This window comes from Pelecanus crispus, chromosome 13, assembly GCF_030463565.1.
Source record: "Pelecanus crispus isolate bPelCri1 chromosome 13, bPelCri1.pri, whole genome shotgun sequence".
NCBI lineage: Eukaryota > Metazoa > Chordata > Aves > Pelecaniformes > Pelecanidae > Pelecanus > Pelecanus crispus.
In genome coordinates, this window is record NC_134655.1 from 23,892,823 (window position 1) to 23,904,299 (window position 11,477).

Below are 11,477 nucleotides of genomic sequence, written 5' to 3' on the forward strand. Positions count from 1 at the left end.
CGGCCCTTCAGGAGAGAACGGGTTCGTTTGCTCAGCCTTCCCCGAGTTTCTCTCCATTTACTGCTGCTGCTGGTATTCAAAGGGCAGTGTGGTTTATTGACGTTTTGCTTACACCAAGCAGAGATGCGTGGGCCAGCTCCCAGGACCAGGGTTCCTTCGGTGGGAGAGGCGGCTCTGGGCTGGCCTCTGCCCCAGCGCTCAGGAGGCTTCCCTGGGGAGATTTGGAGACAGTTCCCATCATTACCTGATGCTAATCAGCTAGCTGACTAATGAGGCAGACCCTCGCGTGGGGGTAAGCCAGCGAGGAAGTCGCCACCAGCATAAGGCCAGCGTTTTCTTACCGCGTGCTGCAGCTGACGAGGCTTAGCCCGGTCTTTGCGAAGGGCTCTCCACGATGGGCTCTCGATGCTCTGCTGGGAAAAGCAAATTATTAACCACAACAGGAGGGGTGCCAGGCACCAGAAGAAGGGGTGAGGAGGAGGACCCCGAGCTCCAAGCAGCTATCAGAGGCACCAGGGCACACGCATCCCCAGGCACGGTCAGAGCACCTTGAAGAGACCCCAAGGGCTGACAGGGTGGGGTGGAGGGAGGGATGGTTGCACCGGGCCTGTGCGTGCACCCACGTCACCCTGCTATCACGCGGCTTTTGGCAGGCACACGGATGCAACCGCCTCTGCACCCAGCCGGCATTTGGGAAGTGCCACTCCAAACTGGCCCCGGGTACCCAGGGTGCAGGGAAACCTTTGCTTTCTGTGGTTCAAGTCAGCTGGAGGTGAAACACAGCCCGGCTGCCTGCCTTGGGGCCCCCAAGAGAAGAGCGTAGACCAGGGCACACAGCCTCGTGTGCCCCAGCTCCTGCGAGAGCCCTTCTTTGGTGCGGTCCCAGAGGAAAGCCTGGACTTGGGACGTCACCGCCAGCCCCTGCCTCGTGGGGCAGAGGAAGGACCCACGGTCAGAGGAACCACGGGGACGGCAGTCCTGCCCGATGCCTCAGTCCAGGAGCCGTCCTGGCCATGCTCGTCCCCGTGCATCCTGCAGCCGAGGCTCCGAGCTGCAGGGCTCTGTCCTCACCTCCTGCCAGGGCTCAGCATAGGGCAGCTGGGCTCAGGCTTGTGTTCACACGCGTGTGTGTGCACTCTCCCACCCGGACCCCTGCCCTCCCTGCCCAGTGCTGCTCTGCAGCCCCCTCCCTTTCCTCCTCATCTGCCTGCAGGCGCCAATGTCTGCCTCGGAGTCACTGAAATCCCACCCTGAAGCACAGACCCTGTGCTCCCGCTGGAGCCTGGCAGCGGGAGATGCTTCACCCACCGTAGGAGCGTTACACGCGCCGAGCTGCAATAAGCCTCATGTTGTGATCGCTGTCCTGGTTTCAGCTGGGATAGAGTTAATTTTCTTCCTAGGAGCAGGCATAGTGCTGTGGTTTGGATTTAGTAGGAGAAGAATGCTGATAACACGCTGATGTTTTTAGTTGTTGCTGAGTACTACTTATGCCAGTCAAGGACTTTTTCAGCTTCCCATGCTCTGCCAGGTGCACAAGAAACTGGGAGAGGGCACAGCCAGAACAGTTGATCCAAACTGCCCCAAGGGCCATTCCATACCATACGGCGTCATGGGCAGTATAGAAACTGGGGGGGGGGTGGCCAGGGAGCAACGATCGCTGCTTGGGAACTGGCTGGGCATCGGTCGGCGGGTGGTGAGCAATTGCATTGGGCATCACTTGCTTTGGATATCATTATTATCATTATTATACTGTTACTATTATCATTACTATTTTACTTTATTTCAGTTATTAAACTGTTCTTATCTCAGCCCAGGAGTGTTTCTCACTCTTACTCCTCCAATTCTCTCCCCCATCCCATCGGGGTAGGGGCAGTGAGCGATGGCTGCGTGGTGCTGAGCTGCTGCCTGGGGCTAAACCGCGACAATCGCGCATCTTGTTTGCGACGCAGCGACAGACCTAGCAAGCCCTGCTGCTCACCAGCTCCCAGCCAGGAGGGAGGCGAGGGACCCTGCAGCTGCGGCGGGCACTGCTGGGGTTTCGGGGAATCTCCCAAGGGATGCTCCCAGCGCAGGATGGTTTGCCGCAGCCAGAAGGCAGCTGAGGTTGCTTCATGCAGAGAGAGGCCCCCAAAGCTCCGCAGCCACAGCAGCCCTTGCTCTGGGAGCAAGTAAATCAAGTGCAATCTGATATAACAGGTAGAAGGTGGGGAAGAAGTGGCTGTACAACTTGGCCCTTCCTACAGCGAGGCTGGGAAAGGCAGGGAAGCCGTGCCTTGGTGCCCAGAGTTTGCTCATTTTGGTGTCAGGCCTCGGTAGTCCCCTGCCCAACGTTGCCCATGGGACCCACTGGTGCCAGGCTGCCAGGGGATGGCTGCCTGCAGGGAGAGGGGCTCGGGGAGCCCCTCTCCAGGGGGGACCCCACGATCTCGCCCCGCCAGCGCTGTTCCCATTCACAAATCCTCATCCCCGGGCTGGCTCCGTGCCCTCCCGACCTCGGTGGCCCTTGTGCAGCGCCGCTTGGCCGCGTTTCTAGACATACCCGGGATGATGTCAACAGCATCCAGCCCTGCTTCTATACGGCCCTCCTGGGAAAGCCTTCAGACCGCAGAGCCGAGTTGCTGGCCAGACCTGCCAGGCTCCCGGCTCCTCGGGCAAGGGCTCCTATTGCTTCAGCTCCCAAACAATGGGTGGTGGCGGGGGCTCTCAGCTAGCCTCCAGGCCACGGGCTGCTTTCCCCATCAGGTCCCACGGCTGAGGCCGCCACGTCACCTCTCGGCGCAGCCCTGTGCGCGGGGACCCGCGGCGCACGGCCCCGAAGGAAGCTGCCTCGCCCCCCTTCCTGGGAACAGCCATATTCGCATCCCGCTCTTCCCAGGGAAGAAGGGAGCTGCTGGGTGCGGGTTGCAGCCGGCCATGAGGGAGCCCACGGGCTCCCAGCACCACCAGTGCTCCCAGAATGGGGGCTGTAATGGTGGCACCTTAACGAGAGGCTGTGCCAGCGGTGAGAGGGGCTCACCAGCTGCCCGAGACCTCCTACACTTGCGTCGTGCCCGAGCAGTGCTGCAGCAGGCTGGGGAGGGTACGGCGGAGCTCCCTGTCTCCTCATTACCTGCCTCATCCCCTGCCCTCTCGCTGGGTCCTTTCCTTGCATCACTGATGAGGGAGGATTTAATTTTGGTTTCTGTCCTCTATTTGCAGCAGAAAGGCCATTCTGACCCTCGCCAGAGCCTCTCCCCTCTGCCTGCCCCACAGCTTTGCTGGGAGCCTTTTGGCCCAGCAGCCTGGAGCCCCTCGCACCCAGCTCTGCCCGCTGCAAGATGGGACCCTCCGCCCAGCCTGTCCCAGCCGCCCGCCCTGCAGCCCGGGCATCGGGGAGTGAAGCAGCCAGCCTGGCCCCAGAGCGGTCTCTCCAGAAGGAAGGAGTGGGGATGGACAGAGAGCACGGACCTCATTGCCCTCCCGCTGCTACTGCCCTCAGAGCAGGTGCCTCCTGCGGGTCCTCCCTGGGCGAAGCCCAATCCGCGTCCATCCCACGCCGGGTCCCGCTGCCCTGCACCCCAGTACGGGTCAGGGATCCCCACCTCAGAGGGGAGCGGGGCTGGGGTGGGATGCAGCACCCTCTGCTCTCCCCACAGACCTCCACCCCATGCCTTTCCCATTCCTTCCCTGATGTTTCTTACCTCCTCCTGGAAGAGACCTGGGCGCATACGCTTCACCAGGGCTCCTATGCTTTCCCTACCAGTGCAAGAAGTCTCCGATTCCTGTCCTGTTTCAGGCTCCATCACCCCGTGCTCCACGTGCTCCCCCGTGGCCCTCTGCCCCTTGCCCCCCACCCTCGGCTGCAGTCAGGCCCCGGATCCAAGGGGTCAGGAGAGCCGTGGCAAAGGTGGCACGGACGGCATGCCACGCTGGCAGGGCAGCTGCCCAGCCAGGGGCAGCCGCTGCAGCTGCCGGGCAGAGCTCCCCTGGCCCCGGCTGGCTGCAGCCCCATGCTGCTTCCAGCTGTGAGCGCTCAGAGCGAGGGAGGGGAGCAGGGAGAGGGTTTTACAGCCCACAAAAGCAGATGTTGCTAATTGAGCCTTTGAGCTGGATGCCAAGCCATGGCATGGAGGCTCTGCCCGGGTTTCAGAACCACTGCCAGGTCGCTGGCTTTGAAGACGGTGGGGGTGGGAGAGGGGGCTGGCGAGGGGGAAGCCGTGCATGCGTATCAGATTCGGCACACAGCCCGAAGCCAGGCTGAGACACCCGTGCCTCTGCGCCGGCGGCCGCTGGGGCCAGGAAGCTCATCCCGCCGGAGCAAAGGAGCCCTGGAGCGAGGGTCCCTGCATCTGCTCCTGGCTGGGCCAGGACAGGTTAATGCCTCGGCGCAGGAGGGAAGGTGGTACCTGCAGACACTGGTGGCTGTTCATTTCCCTTTTATTTTCTTTGATGGTTAAAGCTGAAGAAGCCCTCGTTAGCAATGGCAGGTCCTGGAGCTGCCTAGGAAAGTGTCCTGGTTTCAGCTGGGATAGAGTTAATTTTCTTCCTAGGAGCAGGCATAGTGCTGTGGTTTGGATTTAGTAGGAGAATAATGCTGATAACACACTGATGTTTAGTTGCTGCTCAGCACTGCTTATGCCAGTCAAGGACTTTTCAGCTTCCCATGCTCTGCCAGGGGCATAAGAAGCTGGGAGGGGGCACAGCCAGAAGAGTTGATCCCAACTGCCCCAAGGGCCATTCCATACCATCCGGCGTCATGGGCAGTATGGAAACTGGGGGGGTTGGCCGGGGAGCAGCGATCGCTGCTGGGAACTGGCTGGGCATCGGTCGGCGGGTGGTGAGCAACTGCATTGTGCATCACTTGCTTTGTATATCATTATTATTATTATCATTATTATACTGTTACTATTATCATTACTATTTTACCTATTCTACTTTATTTCAATTATTAAACTGTTCTTATCTCAGCCCAGGAGTGTTTCTCACTCTCACTCCTCCGATTCTCTCCCCCATCCCATTGGGGTAGGGGGAGCGAGCGAGCAGCTGCGTGGTGCTGAGCTGCTGCCTGGGGCTGAACCCCGACAGAAAGAGAGAGGATCTGAAGACCTGGCTCGATCAGAGCACCCTTCCCGTCAGCCTGGGTGCTCGCCAGCAGCCACAGCCTCCGACCAGCTGGTTTCCTGACCGCAGAGCCATCCCTGGCTCCCCGAGCCCTCCCGGTTCCCTTGCCTCACCTTTCTGGCCACGCTTGGTTAGAGCCCAGGTTTGTTTCAGCGGTGCCCAGCCCTGGCCGGGGAGCTGGCTGTGTTGCTGCCGCCGGTCCCTCGCCTGTCCCAGCTGAGCCATGGGGCGACGCGGGCGCAGGCGGCCTGGCAGTGCCAGCCGCTGGCCCATCCACCGGGCCAGCTCCTGCATTTGTCTGCAAGAAGCTCTCGCCGCAGCATCTCCCTGCTCGCTCCGAGCACATCATCTTTGCCTCAAGCAGGTCCGCTACCGGCACAGCACCCGGCTCCTTTTTTTGGGGCCCCCGAGGCGGGCAGCGCAGCAGGCAGGCGCCTGAATTTTCTAAGGCAGCCTCTGCAAAAGCACTTTTGAGCGCCTCAGGATTGCACCCCAGGGGACTGCCAGCCGTACTGTGGGTCAGGGCGGGGGGAGGACACCCCCCCCCCCCCCCCGCAAGCGGGCAGCACGAGCCCGGGGGAGCGGGCAGCACGAGCCCTCGCGCCCCGGGCAGCACGAGCCATCCCCGCCGCTCTGCTGCCCCCCCGCGGGCCGCCGCCGAGCAGCGGGGCCGGGGCTCGGTGGGGCCCCCGGGACCCCCCCTCCACCCACCCAGGGCCGCTCCCCGCGCCACGGGGTGCCCGCCGCCCCCCGCGCTAAGGCGCATCTCCGTGCCCTGCGCGGCTTTGCACACGCGTGTGCAACCGCGGGGCACGCGTGTGCCAGCAGCTGAGCAGGGGCTCCAGGCGTGTGCAACCCTGGGGCACACGCATGCAACCCTGGGGCACACGCATGCAGGCAGCTGAGCAGTGGCTCCAGGCACATGCAACCCTGGGACACGCGTGTGCCAGCAGCTGAGCAGGGGCTCCAGGCGTGTGCAACCCCCCGGCACGCGTGTGCAACCCCCCAGCACACGTGTGCCAACAGTTGGGCAGGGGCTCCAGGCGTGTGCAACCCTCCAGCACGCGTGTGCAACCCCCCGGCACACGTGTGCCAGCAGCTGAGCAGGGGCTCCAAGCATGTGCAACCCTGGGGCACACGCATGCAACCCTGGGGCACACGCATGCAGGCAGCTGAGCAGTGGCTTCAGGCACATGCAACCCTGGGACACACGTGTGCCAGCAGCTGAGCAGGGGCTCCAGGCGTGTGCAACCCTGGGGCACACGCATGCAACCCTGGGGCACACGCATGCAGGCAGCTGAGCAGTGGCTCCAGGCACATGCAACCCTGGGACACGCGTGTGCCAGCAGCTGAGCAGGGGCTCCAGGCGTGTGCAACCCTGGGGCACACGCATGCAACCCTGGGGCACACGCATGCAGGCAGCTGAGCAGTGGCTCCAGGCACATGCAACCCTGGGACACGCGTGTGCCAGCAGCTGAGCAGGGGCTCCAGGCGTGTGCAACCCCCTGGCACGCGTGTGCAACCCCCCAGCACACGTGTGCCAACAGTTGGGCAGTGGCTCCAGGCGTGTGCAACCCTCCAGCACGCGTGTGCAACCCCCCGGCACACGTGTGCCAGCAGCTGAGCAGGGGCTCCAAGCATGTGCAACCCTGGGGCACACGCATGCAACCCTGGGGCACACGCATGCAGGCAGCTGAGCAGTGGCTTCAGGCACATGCAACCCTGGGACACGCGTGTGCCAGCAGCTGAGCAGGGGCTCCAGGCGTGTGCAACCCTGGGGCACACGCATGCAACCCTGGGGCACACGCATGCAGGCAGCTGAGCAGTGGCTCCAGGCACATGCAACCCTGGGACACGCGTGTGCCAGCAGCTGAGCAGGGGCTCCAGGCGTGTGCAACCCTGGGGCACACGCATGCAACCCTGGGGCACACGCATGCAGGCAGCTGAGCAGTGGCTCCAGGCACATGCAACCCTGGGACACGCGTGTGCCAGCAGCTGAGCAGGGGCTCCAGGCGTGTGCAACCCTGGGGCACACGCATGCAACCCTGGGGCACACGCATGCAGGCAGCTGAGCAGTGGCTCCAGGCACATGCAACCCTGGGACACGCGTGTGCCAGCAGCTGAGCAGGGGCTCCAGGCGTGTGCAACCCTGGGGCACACGCATGCAACCCTGGGGCACACGCATGCAGGCAGCTGAGCAGTGGCTCCAGGCACATGCAACCCTGGGACACGCGTGTGCCAGCAGCTGAGCAGGGGCTCCAGGCGTGTGCAACCCTGGGGCACACGCATGCAACCCTGGGGCACACGCATGCAGGCAGCTGAGCAGTGGCTCCAGGCACATGCAACCCTGGGACACGCGTGTGCCAGCAGCTGAGCAGGGGCTCCAGGCGTGTGCAACCCTGGGGCACACGCATGCAACCCTGGGGCACACGCATGCAGGCAGCTGAGCAGTGGCTCCAGGCACATGCAACCCTGGGACACGCGTGTGCCAGCAGCTGAGCAGGGGCTCCAGGCGTGTGCAACCCTGGGGCACACGCATGCAACCCTGGGGCACACGCATGCAGGCAGCTGAGCAGTGGCTTCAGGCACATGCAACCCTGGGACACGCGTGTGCCAGCAGCTGAGCAGGGGCTCCAGGCGTGTGCAACCCTGGGGCACACGCATGCAGGCAGCTGAGCAGTGGCTTCAGGCACATGCAACCCTGGGACACGCGTGTGCCAGCAGCTGAGCAGGGGCTCCAGGCGTGTGCAACCCTGGGGCACACGCATGCAACCCTGGGGCACACGCATGCAGGCAGCTGAGCAGTGGCTCCAGGCACATGCAACCCTGGGACATGCGTGTGCCAGCAGCTGAGCAGGGGCTCCAGGTGTGTGCAACCCCCTGGCACGCGTGTGCAACCCCCCAGCACACATGTGCCAACAGCTGGGCAGGGGCTCCAGGCGTGTGCAACCCTCCAGCACGCGTGTGCAACCCCCTGGCACACGTGTGCCAGCAGCTGAGCAGGGGCTCCAGGCGTGTGCAACCCTGGGGCACACGCATGCAACCCTGGGGCACACGCATGCAGGCAGCTGAGCAGTGGCTTCAGGCACATGCAACCCTGGGACACGCGTGTGCCAGCAGCTGAGCAGGGGCTCCAGGCATGTGCAACCCTGGTGCTCATGTGTGCTGGCAGCTGAGCAGGGACTCCAGGCACACACTGCATGTGTAGGTCTGTGCAGCACGCCCAGGCCACACATCAGGCCACGCACCACGCCTGGGCCACGCACGCTTCCTCACACGCGTGTGCAGGCAGTGCTGCAGCACGGCCCTGCCTCTCTGCCCCCTGCTCACTAACACGCCCGCGCTATTTTTTCGGTTTTTCCTTTGCCTCGAAGGCTGCCGCCTGCGTCCCACACCAACTCCCACTCGCAGTGCGTCCAGGGGTCCCCCTCCTCTGGGGCGGGGGGTCCCCCCCGCTGCATCCCCAGGCTGCCTGTCCTCTGCCCTGGCTGCTCTGGAAAGCCAGAGCCTTTGCCCCGCGCTACGGTGTCTTTTTGGTTCCAATTTAATAAAAGACAAGGGGTGCTGGGGAAATGCTCCCAGGAGAAGCACTAGAAACAAGGCTTTCCCGCAGGGCAGGAGGACTTCATCAGGAGCCGGGCTGAGGGATGGAGACAGCTGTGGTGAAAAAAAACTCTGAGCAGGGAGGGAAAGGGGGGATGAGTGAAGAGGGGAGCCCAAGGTGCTGCAAGAGGGAAGGGAGGGCAGGAAGAAAGCACCCTCACCTCTCGGGAGAGCCCCCAGGCTGGCCCAGCCCTGCGGCCACGCAGGGGAGGATTAATCTCTGCAGCGAGCATCCTACACAGGAGCAGCTCACCCTTCCCACCCGGCCAAGCGCAGCCCCCTGCAGAAGCCCCAAGCAGCTGCTCTGTCCTGGTTTCGGCTGGGATAGAATTAATTTTCTTCCTAGGAGCAGGCATAGTGCTGTGGTTTGGATTTAGTAGGAGAAGAATGCTGATAACACGCTGATGGTTTAGTTGCTGCTCAGCACTGCTTATGCCAGGCAAGGACTTTTCAGCTTCCCATGCTCTGCCAGGGGCACAAGAAGCTGGGAGGGGGCACAGCCAGGAGAGTTGATCCCAACTGCCCCAAGGGCCATTCCATACCATCCGGCATCATGGGCAGTATGGAAACTGGGGGGGTTGGCCGGGGAGCAGCGATCGCTGCTGGGAACTGGCTGGGCATCAGTCGGCGGGTGGTGAGCAATTGCATTGGGCATCCCTTGCTTTGGATATTATTATTGCTATTATTATTATATTGTTATTATTATTATTTTACTTTATTTTATTTCAATTATTAAACTGTTGTTATCTCAGCCCAGGAGTGTTTCTCACTCTTACTCCTCCAATTCTCTCCCCCATCCCATCGGGGCAGGGGCAGTGGGCGAGCGGCTGCGTGGTGCTGAGCTGCTGCCTGGGGCTGAGCCACGACATGCTCCCACTAAAATAACCAACGCTGCTGAAACCCGCAGCCACCACCCCGGGACAGCCAGGAGGGACGCGGTGCGGTGGGAGAGCAGGGGCAGCGTGGGTGCCCCAGGCAGGCCCCAAACCAGCCCAGAGCACCCAGTCCAGTGCGGTGAAGGGCGCGGGGCTCGCGCCCATCCCCACGGCTCAGGGCTGGCTCTCCATCTGCGCAGCGATGGCAGCGGCGATGGAGCCTGCCTCACGCCCTCCGCCCCAGCGGGGACAGGGCGGGTGTCACCTCCATGGGGCTGGAGCGCAGCTAAGGCTGCGGGAGCCCAGCCCCCTGCCCCAAAACCCTGCCAGGGAGCATGGGGGGGGGCTGCTCCCCGAGGACAGGCAAGCGGGGAGCCAGGGGTGACCCCAGCACAGGCAGCACCCCCACCCGCAGGGTGCAACCCCCCCCGGCGCCGGCAGAGCCAGGTGCTGGCAACACAGCTCACCCCATGGGCAGCCCCAGCGAGCACCGAGCCGGGTCCGGCGTCCATCCAGGTGGGAGCGAAGGGATGCAGGGCGGGATGCAGGGCGGGATGCAGGGCGGGATGCAGGGCGGGATGCAGGGCGGGATGCAGGGCTGCACCGCGGCCCCAAAGCCCCCAGGGGCAAAGGCAGGGCTGGAGGGGAGCCACCATGGGCACCCATGGTCCCACCCCAGGGACAAGCTGCCTGCACGGCTGAGGTCCATCCCGGAGGAGGACCAGACGGGCATGCCCACGCCCAGGGAAGGAAGGGGCTGATGGCTCCAGCCTGAGCTTAAATGGAGCCGTGGAGAGCCCCAGGTGAGGCTGCTCAGGGCCTGGCAGCCCCGTCCCACCGCCCCCGCCCTCTCCACTCCCCCCTCTCTCTTTGTCTCCATTCCCCATCCATGCGCCTGTGCCGGCTCCCCGGGCACCGTGCGGGTGGATGCTGCGACCCTCTGCACACCCGTCGGTGGTGGTGAAATAAAAAAAGCGTCCCCCCCCCCCACCCAAAAAAAAAATTGGGAGGCAGAGATGGGTTGGAGGACAAAAAAGATTGGAGGCTGGAAAAAAGCAGGAAAAAAAGTAGGATTGCCAAGCAAAAGTGGGGGGTTAAAAAAAAAAAGCGGTGGCCAAAAAAGTTGGAGGTGGAGCAAATCATAGGGGGAGATGGAGGCTGAGGCTGAAAGAGTCTGGTGAAGAGTGGAGGCTGAAGAAGAGTGGGAGGCTGAGTAAAGAAGGCAGAGGGCCAGAAAAGATTGGAGATGGAGCAAACAAGGAGGGGTGGAAGAGAAGTGGAGGCTGAAAATGAGGAGGAGGCTGGAAAGGAGGGGGAGTCGAAAAGAAGATTGGAGACAGAGAAAAAGTAGAGGCTGAAAAGGAGTGCAAAATGAAAACAGGGTGGGGGGTCAGGAAAAAGAGAGGATGCAAAACTGTAGGAGGCCAAGAAAGGCTGGCAGGGGGAAAGAAATTAAAACGCTGGAAAGGGTAGGAGGTGAAAATTAAGTAGGAGGCTGAAGGAAAAGTAGAGGCCAAAAAAAAAAGTGGAGGCCAAAAAGGGGTGGGAGGCCGAAAAGGGGTGGGAGGCTGGAGGGCAAGTGGAGGCCAGAAACGAGTGGAGGCTGAAAAGTGTGGGAGGCTGGAGGGCAAGTGGAGGCCAGAAACGAGTGGAGGCCGAAAAGGGGTGGGAGGCCGAAAAGGGGTGGGAGGCTGGAGGGCAAGTAGAGGCCAGAAACGAGTGGAGGCCGAAAAGGGGTGGGAGGCTGGAGGGCAAGTAGAGGCCAGAAACGAGTGGAGGCTGAAAAGTGTGGGAGGCTGGAGGGCAAGTGGAGGCCAGAAATGAGTGGAGGCCAAAAAGGGGTGGGAGGCCGAAAAGGGGTGGGAGGCTGGAGGGCAAGTAGAGGCCAGGAAAAAGTGG